Raw genomic sequence first — 16,350 nt, 5'->3', positions numbered from 1 at the left:
CAGGCCTAGGTCTGAAGACATTTTCTTAGTTGAGGTTTCCATCTTCCTAGATGATTTTAGTTTGTGTCAAGTTGACAAAATACTAACAAACATAGGGCCCCTTCTTAGGGACTTTTTTCAGGTCACAAGTGATGTAGCCAGAAGTTGAAGACTTCCCAAAAATTTGTATCAGGAAGATAGCTTATTGGAAACTCTGTGTACAAATCACTGATAGACTTTGGATCTGACAACTCCTGAGCAGCAATAATGTAGGTAAATACCAGCCCTAAGATTAGAATAGCACATGAAGATGCTGTGTGCTTTTGTAAGTCATTAACCAGGTTTTAATCACTGACCACACTTAGCATGGGGTGATGGGGAAGTCCTACTGTATGTATGTTTCTCTTATTGGTTAATGAATAAAACACTGATTGGCTGATTGCCCAGACAGGAAGTGATGTAGTTGGGCACAATCAGGATATAAGCAGGGACAAACAGGAAACTGTTCTCTTCTCTGCGGAGATGCTGAGTAGTCATCATGTAGCAGGCAAAGGAGTTTCAGGTCCGGCATTCTCCAGTAAGATAAGACCATGTGGAAATACATGGATTAGTAGTTATGGGTTAATAATTAAGACAGAGCTAGCCAATAAGAGACCATAGCCAATGGCCAACAGCTTTAGGACTAAGAAGGGCAATGGGACCTGCTGGGCCAGAAAGCTCATGTTACAATGGGGTTTATCAATTTCAAGAATTTTATTCTGTTCTGAAAACCAAAAGGCGCCTTTACCTAAAGGCCAAAGTATAAATGTGTGACAAATACTTTTCCCTCAGGAGAGTGAGTCACTGAAGATGCACTGACTCCCTATCTCCTGTTTGATATTTGGTCAGTGACCCAGAAGTGGATCTGAAGTAATTTTGTAATGCTACGAAATTGAACATGCGAGATTACTTCTAAAATAAAACTATTTTTACGTGAGTAACCACTATAGCCAAAATGAATAGTTATCAAAAATTGAAAAGAGTGTATTCATAGATGGAAGTCTTTGAACATTAATTTAATGGCATCTATTACCATCCCTAGGTAGGGAGTGAAGATATAAAAGCGGGAGGTGTTCTTATGCTTAGGGACTTTTCAGTCTTTAGGTGAGGTTAACCCTAAGCAAATGTTTTCTAAAATATTGTAAAGTATTGTAGGATCACAGAGATTTGGGGAATTTTTTTCCCCAGAAAATTAGACACTTAATATGAGCATTACAAGGAAAGAGAGAGTATTCCAGAAACATCCATAGAGTTTGTTCAGGAATATAGAGAAATTGTTGCATAGAATGCTGATGTGATTGGAATGTGACTCCTAAAAATTGATGTATTAGACATAGAGCAAAGGATTACTAGCCTACAATCCACACTGCCAGATAAGCTAGGAAACAAGGAGGACACTAAGAGAGACATACATGGTCTCCCAGAGAAGGGGAAAGGGACAAGATCTCTTAAGCAAATTGGGAACATGGGGAGAGGTGAGAGGGAGCTAGGAGAATGAGAATGGGAGAAGAGGAGGGATGAGGAGGGCATGAGGGAGCAGGAAGGTTGAGTCGGGGGAAGAATAGAGGAGAGCAAGACAAGAGATACCACAATAGAGGGAGCCATTATAGGTTTAAAGAGAAATCAGGCACTAGGGAAATGTCCACAGATCTACAAGCATGACATCAACTAACAATCTAAGCAACAGAGGAGAGGCTACCTTAAATGCCCTTCTCTGACAATGAGATTGATGACTAACTTATATGCCATCCTATAGCCTTCATTCAGCAGCTGATGGAAATAGAAACAGACACCTACAGCTAAACACTGAACTGAACTGGAATTCAGTTGCAGAGAAGGAGGACTGATGAGCAAAGGGGTCCACCAGGCTGGTGAAACCCACAGAAACAGCTGACCTGAATAAGGGGGAGCTCTTGGCCCCCAGACTGATAGCTGGGAAACCAGCATGGGACTGATCCAGCCCCCAGGAATGTGGGTGTCAATGAGGAGACCTAGGAAATCCATGGGGCTGCTTGTAGTGGATCAGTACTTATCCCTAGCATAGGTGTGGACTTTGGGAGCCCATCCCACATAGAGGGATTCTCCCTGAGCCAAGACACACAGGGGTGGGCCTAGGCCCTATCCCAAACAATAAGACAGACTCTGAAGACCCCCTATGGAAGGCCTCACCCTCCCTGGGGAGCAGAAAGGGTATGGGATAGGTAGGGTGTTAGTTGTGCGTGGGGGGGGGAGTGGCAGGGGAGGAGGGGAGGGAGAGGGAACTGGGATTGACAGGTAAAACAATCTTGTTTCTAATTCAAATTAAAAAATGGAGAAAAAATTGATGTATTACAGACAATATCCTGAATGTACATATTAATGGTTTTTAGAAGATGGGATCTTTGTGAGGTCATTAGGCTTGGATGCTGTCATGAGTGGAAGTCGTTGTGATGAAATTATTGTCTTTATAAGAAGAGAAGAGAGTCACAAGCTTGTACCCCTGCTCTATCTTACCAGATGTTGTGGTTTGAGTGTAATGTCTCCCATAGGCTCATGAGTTTGAATACTTGATCCCTAGTAAGTAGCACTATTTGAAAAGATTATGGAACTTTTACAAGTTGGGGCTTGTTGAGGAAAGTACATGACTCGGGCAGACCTGAGTTTGTAGCCTGGCTCCTCTTCCCATTCTTGCTTTGCTTTCTGAGTTGATGCAATGTGACTACCTTTCCTGCTGCTCCCGCTGCCATGCCTCCCTTGACCTCTGCCTTCCTCCCCTGACCTCTGCCATCCTCTTCTGACCTGTGCCATCCTCCTCTGACATCTTCCATCCTTCCCTAACCTCTACCATCATCCCCTGACCTCTGCCATCCTCCCCTGACCTCTGCCATCCTCCCCTGACCTCTGCCATCCTCCCCTGACCTCTACCATCCTTCCCTGACCTGTGCCATCCACCCTTGACCTCATCTATGCCTCCCCTGACCCCTGCCATGCCTTCCCTGACCTCTGCCATCCTCCCCTGACCTCTACCATCCTCCCCTGACCTCTACCATCCTTCCCTGACCTGGGCCATCCTCCCCTGACCTCTGCCATCCTCTCCTGATCTCTGCCATGCCTCCCCTGACTGCCGCCATACCTTCCATGAGTACCGTCATGTCTTCTTTAAAATGACCAATTATGACTTGAACGGTGAGCCAAATAAACCCTTGTTGTTTGTTTCAGTATATTTTATCACAGCCACAAGAAAGTAACCAAGAAGTCAAGTGATGCCCTTTGACTGGTCATAGCAGGTATGGGAATAGGGCCTGGGGAGAGGCCAGTGCCATGCTCTTAGACTTCTCAGCCTCCAGAATTGTAATCTACTAAGCTTCTTTATAAGTTATCCTGTATTCATATTTTGTTATAGCAGTAGAATAAGAATCAAGAGATTCTTTCAGAGAAATGACTGGAGGATGTATTCCAAAGGAAAATGTCACACCTGGACCATGGGGTACCCAGCTTTGAATCCTTTTCTGATATGGAATGTACCCTGTCAACTAAATATCCACTCCCTACCTCCTCTTTGTGTCGTCATGGCGCTGGCAGTTCAATCCTGAATCCCTGCATGTGAGCAATGCTTCCTAAGCATCCACACCTCTTAGCTGTCACTGTCACATCCTGCCCCAGAATGGCCTTTCATGCAAGTGTTAGTGCCCCTTGGTTGTGGATTTTTTCAGGTTGTTAGTGGTATAGCCAGAATTTGAAACATCCAAACATGTAAAGAGGGTATTTAACCACAGACTCTACAAATCACTGGTAGAGTTTAGATTCGACAGCTTCTTCTTAGTGATAATGATCACAGACATCAGAAATATCACAAACACAAACAGAAAAAGGTGCTCCAGACTCAGCTGTGTGTACCAGCCCCTAAGTGTATAGTTTTAAGAAATGAAGAGTTGGTAGCCCCAGCACTAAGGGGATAGTGGCAGGAGGTTTAGGAGTTTAAGGTAATTCTCAGCTATATAGCAAGTTTTGGGTCTATGTGTAACCTTCTCTCAACAACAAAAACAAAAACAAACAAACAAACAAACAAAAAAACAGGCTGGGAAGATGGCTCACTCGGTATAGTGCTTACTATACAACCATGAAGACCAGAGTTGTATATCCCCAGTATCCATGTAAAAATGGGTTCAGTGGCAGTGCTCCCGTAATCTCAGCAATGGGGAAGCAGAGACAGGAAGAGTCCTGGGACGTGCTAGCCAGACGCTCTAACAAGGTGATGACTTCTAGGTTTAGTGAGAAGACTTTGTCTCAAAATTATAAGGTGGGGTAGTGATTGGCAAAGACACCCAGTGTTAACACACACATACCCATGAACGGTCTGCCCACACACACTTTCTACACATGAACACATAAAAAATAAACCCAAGCACAAGCAGTCACAACAAAACAAAACAAAATAAAATAAAAAGTAAAGAAGGCAGGATTTGGGCTCTAGGTGTTACTTGTTGCTTTTGCAGGGGAAAAGCACACAGGTGATTCGTTAATGTGGCTATTTCCATTATGTTTCATCTATTTAGAGTTAAGAATTTATCTCATTATTTTCATTTTAGACTTATAGGTTCAATCCAGTTCTCCTTACAGTTGAGATGCCAGGCTTCTGTTTCCCTTACTATATTTCTGTATTGCTCAGCCTTCTTCTATGTAATCTATCTTCTTTTGGCTCCTCTGCCTCTCTCTCTCCTGTAAATTCCCTCTGAGGCTGTGACTCCTTCCTGACAGGCTCCCAGTGCTCTCTGCTGTCCTCATGGCTACCGTCCTTATTGCAGTCTCTGGCAGTCTGTAGAAAGGCACCCACAGGTGAGACCTCCTGATTGCCCCTGCCTTGCCAGCCTCCAACTTCTCCAAGCTCCCATGGACACCTACCTTACTTACTATAGATAACAGTTCTAGAACTGAACAGCTCCAGAAAGAGAGAGGGGAACCTCACAGACATCTGGGTTTTCTCGGGCATTTTTCTGATATTATTTTTAGCATTTTCAGTGTTGGATAGACTGATCAGGACATCCAGCCATGCCACAAAACCACAGGGCACCTACAGATGAGAATTCTTGCTTAGCAGAATTGTTGTTTGTTATTCTCTTCCTGTTCTTCAGCACGACAGGAAACCCAACAGAGGTAATTGGATAGGGCCTCCATTTGCTTCTAACCTGCATCAAGTTAGTGGTAATGACTAGGGGTTTCAGATCCTGTTTAATTGTCTAACTGTGTTCTCATTTCCAATTCATTCACATATGAAGTTGGGTTTAGCTTCCCTATGAGCTTTCTTGCTCAGCTTGTTTAACCTTCTCAGTGGTTCCAGTATGCAACATAGAAATGTATGACCTCTTGCATGCAAAATGCTTGTTTAGTGAGGGATATAGGCTTTTGTACACATCATTTCAGTTTCTTGTGTTATAGGAAATCTCAAACACATCATAGTCAATTCTTCAAATGTTTGACTGTAGTACCTGTATCTCTTCTACTTTGTAGAATCAGTTAGAAGCAACAGGCTATCCCCTCCTCGGAGATAATAGCTACAGATGTTATAAACGTTGAAATTTCACAGTAATCAATTTTTCTGGCACTGGATTTTTGATGTAAGGAGGGCACATATTCATGCTATAATCATGTGAACTCTTCTCACTCTGTCCTGGTTGTCTTCTAAATTAAAAACCTTTAAGGTTCCCGTTGTCTCATGAAAAAGCTTGCCTTGCTTATTTTTTTCCCCAGTATACTGTTCTCTGCTGACTGGTTCTGTGATTCCCCCAGAGTGCAGAGAAAGAAAGTCCATAAGAAATGCTTCTCAAGAGACCAAAGAAAACAGAAGAGGAGGAGGAGAAAGAGGAAGAATAAGGGGAAGAAAGAAAGAAAGGAATAAAGGAAAGGGAAGGGAGGGAGGGAGGGAGGAGGAGGAAGAAGGAAGGAAGGAAGGAAGGAAGGAAGGAAGGAAGGAAGGAAGGAAAGCAGCAGCTGCCATCTAGATGTCCAGGTGAAGGTGGCATATGCCATGGAAGCCATAGAAAGAAAATTAGGAGATGGGGAGTTTGGTCTCTGTCTGTGACTAACAAAACGTAGAATGCATGAGTGTCCTGAGCAACTGAGGAGCTGCCTCAGGGATCTTGGTGGCAGTTCCAGGGCCTGCAAGGAGAGCCACTAAGGTGTACTTGAAGGAAACTTGTCCAGCTAGTGTGTATTTCTTCAGATAAAACCTCAACAGTTCTGCTTTCACATATATTATTCTTGAGTGGTCTATGATTATTTTAAGCACAGATCTCTGCTGGAAGAAAATAAACCAAGATCAGATCAGGCTCCAGAAAGCCCTCTCCACATGTAGTTGCTGGCTGTGGTGGTTACACCACACATGTTGGCTCATTCTGTCTTCTGAGCAGAAATCAGTGTGTAGAAGAGAGCAGTCTGGGACAGGGATTCCTTCCATGCTCGGATGAAGATTGTGAGTTTACTGCCTCATATTTTGTTTATCAGATATAGAGATGAGAAAGAAAAAAGCAGCACAGGATTTGCATATCTCTGGCCAGCTGCTCCCTGCACTTTCTTGTTTGTTTAAGCACAGGAAGCTTTTCAGTCTTCAGTAGACACACACACCTCCTCCACCAGTTTCTTGTTTCTTTCTGCAGTAGCACTGCAGTGACAGCAGCAGCAGCAACAGAAAGTTAGCAGGAGGCCCAGGAGGAGGCTAGTTTCAGAGACATCTAATCAGAGCTGAAAGGAACAAAATACACCCGCAGTGAGAGAGCCAGAGATGCAGCTATTTACCCAGTCAGTGTTGGGGAACATGAGTACTCATCTAACATCCCGGGCTACGTGAATTAGTCCCAATGACCTGATGCCCACAAACTGAGCATGCGTGTAACTTCTTCCCATCCTGTTTCATACAGACCCCAGTCTACTGGGTGGTCCTGCCCAGATTTAGGGCTTCACATTCTCTGTTGTGCCATATGCCAACCAAGTCTAGAAATACTTTCACAGATATCCCCAGTGCTGTGCTTTTCAGACTTCTCAGTTATCTCTTAATCCAATGAGGCTGGTAAGAGTAATCATCATAAAACAAGAAGATTGAAAACAAATAGAAATAGAAATAGAAATAGAAATAGAAATAGAAATAGAAACAGCCAATAAACAAAATGAAACCCGATCACTGTGCTGCCGTGACTCTTTCAAGAAAGAGCAGGTGCTTATCCTGACAGTAGAGAAGGTAGTAGCTGAGAATAAAAGATAGTTCTGTGACTTGAACAAAGACTGTTCTACTAGCTCATGATGTGCAGAGATGAAAGTGAAGCATCGTTTCGGGAATGTGCTCCCGGGAGTGACTCACTTGAATTATGTCATGTCATCATCTAAAAATCTTCTTCAGTAGTTTTGTCTGACAGAGAAATGTGGAAGAGTAACAAGGTATTCAAGCCTATAGACATTTTTCTGTCTCCAGCTCAAATGCTTTCAGACCGCATGTAGAAAGTTGTGTCTCTGTTTATGAACCAGGTTAATCTGGCCACCTTCAGCTTGCTTCTTTGGAAAGGCTCCAGTGTCTTCTTGATTGAAACCACACTTCCTTTGTGGCCTCTTGGCTCCATTGTGCTGTGCACGCAGGAGCTCGAATGGTTGCCACTTGCACGCTTCTTAACAAGGGACATGACGTAGGACATGGGCTCCTTAAGGATCCAATTCACTTCCACCTTTTACAGGGTAGAAGACAAAGTCTAAGAGACGCAGGTGGTTGACCAGTAGTGGTAAAGGAGGCTTAGAAATGAACCTCCGAATGTCAGGTAGCAATACCTGACATTATCCTCTTGCCCCTGGGAACTTCCTCTTACACCCCCCATTACTGTTCAGTCCAGTTGCCTCCTCCGCCTGTAAGAGCCTTTTCCTTTCACACTGCCTGTTCTTTGCTTTGAAGTTACAGATATGAGACTCTGTGGCTAGCTGTGTCTTGGTTTTCTTTCACATTCTCTGTGCTGACTATTCTTGTAAAACTACTTCATTCTGGGCCAGAAATTCCCCAAACTAATATATAATTATTGGGCCTTCAGGACAGTCATAGACCTCTGTCCCTGATACTAGCAGTTACTGAGAAGACAAATAAAACCTGCTTGTAAAACAAGCAAACCAACAAATGAAAATTGGGCTGGGAACATGGATCAGTTGGTAAAGCGTTGGCTGTGCTGATTTTGTATACCCAGCCCCCCAAACAAAAACTAGGGTCTGGTGGCATGAGCCTATAATCTTATTCTGCAGGAGGTTGAGACTAGTAGATAACAGGGAGTAGCTGGCCAGTGTAGCCAAGCAGTGAGCTTCAGGCTTAGTGAGAGACTCTGTCTCAAAAAACAAGGAGGGGAGAAGGTAGACAGCAACTGGAGAAGATACCCAAGGCCAGCCTGTGGCCTCCACATACACCCACACTTATGTACACACACATGAACAAAGACACACAAGCACATATCAATGAAAAGAGAATACTGTATGGAGATGTGGCTAGAGGTGAAGGGCAGTTACTGCTCTTGCAGAGGACCTGAGTTCAATTCCCTGCACCCATGTAGTGCCTACCTCATAACTGTCCAAGTTCCCAGGGATCCAGTGCTCTCTTCTGGTCTTTGTGGGCACTAGGCACAATGTGGTACAGAAAAGCAAACACTCAAACACATAAAAATAAGTCAATCTGAAAAAAAGAATAAATTAAAATACAGAAATCTCATTTTCCCCATATGGCATTTGCAGTAGCTTTAAAAGTTGTTTATAATCCCACACTTAAAATTTCATATGTTGCATAAGGGTTTTTGTGAATTTTCTTCTTGAGAGACAGATGTATCAAAATTTCGGATTTGTTCCAGTAGAGCTCAATTTAATCAGTTTAATTTACTTAAATTATAAAAATCCCTTTGTGTGGTGGTTTGAAATGAGAATTTTCCCCTGCAGACTCAGATATCTGAACACGTGATCTCCTAGATGTAAGGGAGCTCCCCCCACCCCAGGTCAGTACAGGACACACCCAGATACCAAATTCTCAGCACAAAGGAGATTTATCGTCCTGGAGGGGAAAGGGGTTGGGCAGCAAAGGCAGACAGCAGGCAGCAGCTGCAAGCAAGTAAGCAAGCAAGCAGGTGTTTGTGCAGGGGTGGGTTTTTAAGGGAAAACAGGGGAGTGTGTGCTAGGGTGAGTTGGTGAATCCTGATTGGACATGCTAGCCAAATAATGAAGTTTGAATGCTGGACCTGAGTGTTCTGCTGCAGGAATGAGTCCATGGACAAATAAGGGAATGGACCTTGGGGGCTAGCTTCAGGAATGTGTCCTAACAGTTTTTAGCAAGGGGAGAAGAGTAAAAGGTGAAACCTGCCAGGCCCATGTTTGCAATGCTCAGGCCTGTTAAGAGTCCTTCATGAGCACTGTTTGGCAAGCTGTGGAACGCTCAGGAGGTGGCCCGTTGTTGGAGGAAGTGCAGCACTGAAGGCGGCTTTGAGTTTGTAGCTGTTTGTACTTCCAGTTCACCCTTTCTGCATTAAGCCTGCCAAATTGCCCACTCCCCGGCTCCACCCCCTGGCATTGGGGATTGAGCCCAATGGGGTCCTGTGCATGCTAAGCAAGTCCTCTGCTACTGAACCACGTCTCCAGCATTCTAACACAATTCTTTGATGAACTCATTGAAATGGAAAATATGTGGATGCCACATGAAGGCTTTAGATACAGGGCAGTAAGGTATTGGCTTTTATTCTGTAGGCAGTGCTAATCTTCCTCAAAGCTCTTTGAGCAAAGAAGCAGCATTATCACATCCTTTGGGAAAAGACCTCTGGGACAGTGGAAAGCTTCTGTCAGTATGGGAAGCACTGGGCAGCATCAGTGCCACCTGGGGTTTGACAGGTGAAAAAAATCTCCAGTTTAATCCCCAAGCAATTGATTGAGAAACTCTGGGGCTGAGGGACCATATTAATAAAACCTGGAATTTAGAGAATCATTAGTTTGGAGAAGCAATAGGAACCAAGCGAGTGCCCATTATCAGAGGCTCAAGATAGAGAGAAGGAGTGGAGAATAAGGAATGTGGAAAGACTGGTGGTGTGATGGCTAATAGTGATTGTCAGTTTGACAGGCTGCAATTCCTTGTGCACACCCGTGAGGGTTTATCACTATCAGGTTAACTGAGGTGGGAAGACACACCCTAAAAGAGGGTGCTATCATTCTTCAGGCTTAAGTTTTGGACCAGGTAAGGAGAAACCTAGCTAGGCACCAAAGTTCATCACATTCTGTTTCTTGACTGTGGAATCCATGTGACCAGATTCCTGAGCCTCCTACCCACCATGATTTCCTTGCCACAGTGGACTATATATATCTTCTCAAATTTTAAGGTCAAGTAAGCCCTTCCTTGAGTTCTTGGTATAAGAAAGGGTAATTTATCACAGCAAGAAGAAACGTAACTAATGCATATATTGATTGGTCCCTGGAAGACTGAGTGCTTCAGGTACTTTGTGGGGTACTTACTTAACACATTTTAGAAGATGCTCAATCCTGCTCCTGCCTCTGAAGTTTTTCACACATTCATCCATTCCACAGACACTCGATGAATTGGGAATCATTGAGTACTACCCAGGAGAATGCAGGCCAATCTCTTGATGACCATCAATGGTTTTATTGGACCAGCCCTTCCATGAGCCCTATAGGAAAAAACTGAACACCTTTAGTTATTAGTGGCTGTGCTGGTTAATTTTATGTCATCTTGACACAGCCAGTCATGTGAGAAGAGGGAACCAAAACTGAGAAAAACATCCCTAAAGATTGGCCTGTAGTGCTTTGGAACATTGGTGATTACTGGGGGAGGGGCCAGAGCACTGTGGTGGTGCTACCCCTGGGCTGGTGGTCCTGGATACTGCCAGAAAGCAGGCTGAGCAAACCAATAAGCAGCGCTTCTCTATGCCTCTGCTTCAGTTCCTGCTCCCAGGTTCCAGACTTCCAGAAGTGGTGAATTGTTACCTGAAGTATAAGATAAAATAAGCTGTGTCCTCCCCAAGTTGCTTTTGGTCAGAGTGTCTTATCATAGCAATAGAAAGACTAATTAAGAGAGTGGGAGACAGTAGCAAGTTCTCTGAAGTACCTCTCCTGTTAGCCAAAAGACATCTTGAATGGTCATACTAGATTTTGCATGTCAAGAGATTGAATTTCTTTAGAATTTTCCTGTCACTTTTACTTAACTCAGCAAGTAGCCATGTAGTCGTGAGCCATAGTTTACAAAAATCCAGTGGTTCTTAGATTCCTCTCAGAAAACAATTTCATATCATGTCTAGATAGGCAAGTACCTAGCAGACCAAAACAGAGGTAGGTGCAGAGTTCTGTTGCAGTTGAAAAAAAGCTGACTAGCTGCTTCAAGCTGGTAAGAAATTCATCATTGTAAGATCATCCAGAACCCTAGGTGAAGGGCACATAAGCCAGTTAAAGATGGTGCCAAGGGGAAGTCAAGAGGGTGAGTCCTGAGATGTTTACAAAACAGGGTGATTAGTTGTCAAGATCGAACCAGATGAGGTCATTGCATAAACAGCTCCTATTTATTAGGTAAAGTATAGGGTGCCTAGGTGTGAGATTGGCTGACTTTTAAAACCATTGGCTGGTTGTTTTCCTGCTCTGTGGTGTTTTGTTTTAAAAGGTGCTTGCTGTGGGGCAATAAATGAGTTTCTGCTTGACTAGACTCCCTGCTGCATCTGGTTGTCTCCAGGACCAGGGAGGATGGGGAATGGGGAGCAGTGTACTTACCCTTCCTTGGACCCAGCTCAGCCTTCCATAGTTGAGCTAAGACCCTACATCTGGTGCCCTCAACATGGGGCCTGAAGGATCTACATCTCTGCTGAGGCTAAGCTGTCTGTCAGGGCAAGTGAGACCCTTAGTATGGGTAAATATTTTCAGTTAGAAGGGAGAAAGGATGGGACCAGAGAAGTCTGCCAAAGATGAGGTGGAGGAGGAATGAGCCAAACCCATCTGCCCCAGATAACTCCAGATGCCCGCCTCATGCTCCCAGGAATGAGGAGGTTGGGTCCCCTATACTGCCCTCAGGGAAAATCTGCAGGACCTCGACCCTTATGATAGGCCTGACAACGGCAGGTCAAGACCTGGGGGCCGAGTTTATGTGGAGGGACAGGAGGGTGCAACTAGGACCCCCTAAGCCTGCCCGGAAAAATTGGCCCCACAGTCTGGCAGGCCTCTAGACTCCTAACCTTAGGAGGCCAAAGATCTTAAACAGCTCTGCAAGGCTGTGGCAGAAGATGGCCCTAATTCCCCTTGGGCACAGACCCTGTTGCAGGACAATGCTTACCATCCATGTGTTCCCAAAGACTGGCTGAATGTGGCTAAGGCAGCCCTCCATAGTTCTCAGTTTATCAAACGGTGTGTCTTTGATAAGGAGGAATGTAGGTAGGAGCTGAGGCGAATAGGCAAGCTAACGCTGACATCCTTTTTTATCTATGCTATGCTGTCAGGAATGGGAGACAGTTACTCTACTGGGGTCCATCAAACAGGGGTCCCTGGGCTGTATTGGGATCAGGTAAGGCAGGCTGGGTTGAATGCCTGGGCTAAACTGGATGATGGACCTACTGAGTCCCCCATAGCAGGAAGCAGGAAGGGATGACCTGCATGGGATTAAAAGACAGTTCCCTGAGGAGATGGGTGGTAGCTTCACAAGATGTAGGTACCCAGCAACACCAATCCCAGTTCCTGGCCCTGGCCTTACAGGCACACATGTCTGCCATGACAGAGGCCATCACCCAGGCCCTGGCAACCCAGGGTCAAGGGACCTTGAGGCTGCTGGGAAAAGGGGCATGCTTTAGATGTGGGGAGGAGGGACATTTTAAAAGAGTCTGTCCTCAACCCCCCCCACTACCAGGCCAGGAGGGGCAGAGCCCCCCTCCACCCCATGCCCTCAGTACAGGAAGAGATACCATTGGAAGAAAGACTGTAGATCAAAATTTGACCTGGAGGGGAAGCCTTTAAACTAGAGGAGGGGCAGCTTCCAGCCCTGTTAAAAATGGAGGAAGCTCCTCTAAAGGTAGGATTGGAAGGTTTCATACCTCGACAACACAAGCCCACTGGAATGTCCCCTTGATTGAAGGACTTCACCCCAAAATGACTGTTTCTATAGGTGGTAAGAAGTTTCATTACTTGATAGACACAGGGGCAGACAGGTCAGTACTCCGGGAGGAGGAAGTACCTTCCACCTGGGAGCTTGCACTTGGGCCCCTGGTTTTGGGGGTGGGAGGTAACTCCCAATCAAGAGAAACAGTGGCCATAATGCACTGGACCAGCCCAGACAGGGACAATGAAAGATATGTTCCTTAGTGGTCAAAGGCCTTACTGCCAATTTGCTGGGACAGGACATTGCTGGGCCAAAGATCATCAGGCTTTTTATGATACCCTGGAAACGGAAGAGGCACAAAGGGTGGGAAAGGACCTAAAGGGGGTCACAGGGAAGAATTTTTCAACTCTACAACTTCAGGGGCTGAGAGGTCTATCCAGGTGTACCCCTAATCATAAGTACCACTGCCCGCCAAGTGCCTCCTATCAGTTGGGCACTGAGAAAACACATATGGGTGGAGCAGTGGCCACTGATTAAACCTAAGTTGCTAGCTCTCCACCAGCTAGTAGATGAACAATTAAGGCTGGGACATATCTGCCCTTCTGTGAGCCCATGAACACCCTGGTGTGTTTGTAATTCAAGGCGTCCAGGGCTTGGTGCATGCTCCCAGATTTGTGCAAGATAAATAAGAGGATGGCACCCCTTAAGGGGCATGTCCTCAACCCCTGCTATTGCCACAGAACATACATTTATGGTAATTGATATTAAGGATTCCTTCTTTTCTATACCAATACATCCAGAGAATTGTGATAAATTTGCCTTCTCTGTTCCTTCACTTAATTATTCCAAACCTGATCAATGTTTTGAATGGGTAGTGCTACCATAGGGAATGGCTAATAGCCCAGCCCTCTGTCAAGGCCTATGCTAAAGTCAAAGGATTTAATAATATATGCTTACATAATATAGGTGATTTAATTTTTTATTTTTTTATTAGTTCAAATTAGGAACAAGCTTGCTTCACCTGTTAATCCCTTCTCCCTCTCCCTCCCTTCCCCCGAACCCTCCTCCCCAACTCCCTACTTACCCCTTAACCCATCCTCCCTCCTCTCCCCAGGGAGGGTAGGGCCCTCGATGGGGGCTCTCCAAAGTCCACCACATCATCCTGTGCCCGGCCTAGGCCCTCCCCCATGATTCCAGGCCAAGAGAGCATCCCTTTATGTGGGATGGGCTCTCAAAGTCCCTTCTTACACCAGGGAAAAATACTGATCTACTACCAGGGACCCCATAGAGTGCAGAAGCCTCCTCATTGTCATCCATGTTCAGGGGTCTGGCTCAGTCCTGTGCTGGTCTCCCAGACAGCAGTCTGGGGTCGATGTGTTCCCCCTTGTTTAGGCCAGCTGTTTCTGTGGGTTTCACCAGCCTGGTCCTGACTCCTTTGATCTTCAATCCTCCCTCTCTGCAGCTGGGTTCCAAAGTTCAGTTCAGTGTATATTTGTAGGTGTCTGCCTCTGCTTCCATCAGCCACTGGATGAAGAGGATGGCATATAAAATAGTTATCAGTCTCCTTATTGGGGAAGGGCATTTAGGGTAGCCTCTCCACCATTGCCTAGATTGTCAGTTCATGTCATCCTTGTAGATCTCTGGAAATCTCCCTAGTGCCAGATCTCTCCTTGAACCTATAATGGCTCTCTCTGTTATGGTATAGATGATTTAATTTTGGGACATTGGGATCCAGCATATCTGGAGGGTTTTGTGGCCCAGGTGCTCCAATTGCTTAAAAAAGGGGACTTTACTATGGCACCAGAAAATCCAAAAGGTGCCCCCCTTCAAAGTATTTGGGTCACCTCTCGCTGACATAGACAAGCCTGCTTAAGCCTGTTCTGGAGGTGCCTGAATCTATGACCCTGACCCAGCTCCAGGACTTACTGGGGGAGATTAATTGGCTGAGACCCTGGATGTCAATCCCCACAGAAGACTTTGTACCCCTGTAGGCCCTGCTAAAGGACAAGGTGGGCTCTGCCTATGTTGCCTTTAGGGGATACCAAACAACGCCAAGCCACCAAAGATTTCAACCCTGCCAAGGTTCTTCTCAATAAAAGGAAAGGCTGGCTGTGACGTTGGCATTACAGGAGATCTCTGAACCTGCAATCTTTTTTTCAGACAGTCTCTATATCTATATGGTTAACTTACTTCCCCATATCCCACAAGCACACATTCGGTTAGATAATAACCTTATATCCCCCCTCATGGTGGCTCATAAGGACCTTTCAGAAGGTCGAGAGGCACCAATTTACCTTCAGCACCTTCGGGAGCACTCCAGCCTCCCAGGATTCCTGACTAAAGGCAATGAATGGGCAGATAGACTGGCAACAGCCCCAGAGGCACTAACCCTACAGAAAGCCACCCAATTGCATGGTATGACCCATGCCAATTGGAGGGTACTACATAACAGATTCCTGTTACGATAAATCTTTCTGCCAAAACCGCCTGAGCCCCACCACCACGTGTGAGCTTTACACCAGCCGCCCGCCCCAGTTAGGCCCAAATGAATACACAGAAACTTATATTAGGTTCAAAGCTGCTTGGCCAATGACTAGGATTCCTATCTGTTAGCTCAGTCTCAATTATCATAAATCTGTATATTTTATAAGACTTATCTTATTGGACACCTTATTGGCATCCCTCCTTGCTGGTGGATCACATTGTGCCGCTGGAGCAGGAGCAGAGGGGAAAAGAGAGAGCGCTTCCTGTTTCTCCTTCTTTAAATATGCGTCTCCTTGCTATGTCACTTCCTGCCTGGATCACCACTTCTCTACTACATTTCCCAGAATCCTCTTTGACTCCTAGTCCTGTCTAACTTGCTGTCTCATTGGCAAACAGTATTTTATTTAACAATAAGATAAACATACACAGAAGTACTTCCCCCATCACCTCCTCTTTTCTGTCTAAAATAAAAGGATAACTGAAGAAAACTATAACCATAACTGTCTTCAACTCTATCAAAGACCACAGAAGGATAATATATAAACTCTAGAATTGACAGAGACATCTGGCTACCTGGACAGTCATCCAAAGTTCCTCTGTAACGTTGGGGCATCCATCTTCAGCCCATAGGCCACAGTGTGTCTGGCACACTTCTCCATTTCAACAGGAACGCTTTAGTACTGTCTTGTTTTGTAAGTTTAGCAGTTACTTTCTTGTGGGTCCTGCATGTCTAGTTTATTCAGCAACAAACAGTCCAGGCAAGAGCAGTTTCTTGCCCAAATGGCTAATCTTGC

The 16,350-nt window shown here is 45.2% G+C and overlaps 1 long non-coding RNA gene across 3 annotated transcripts in view; it reads left to right on the top strand.

The window, feature by feature from the left end:
* The window catches only part of LOC107978585, a 51,707-nt gene that overhangs the window by 12,025 nt on the left and 23,332 nt on the right, over nt 1–16,350 (top strand). The window lies entirely within an intron of this gene.

The sequence above is a fragment of the Cricetulus griseus genome, chromosome 4 (assembly GCF_003668045.3).
Source record: "Cricetulus griseus strain 17A/GY chromosome 4, alternate assembly CriGri-PICRH-1.0, whole genome shotgun sequence".
Classification (NCBI taxonomy): Eukaryota; Metazoa; Chordata; class Mammalia; order Rodentia; family Cricetidae; genus Cricetulus; species Cricetulus griseus.
The sequence above is the reverse complement of the archived record's forward strand: the minus strand, read 5'-3'. Positions and strand labels throughout refer to the sequence as shown.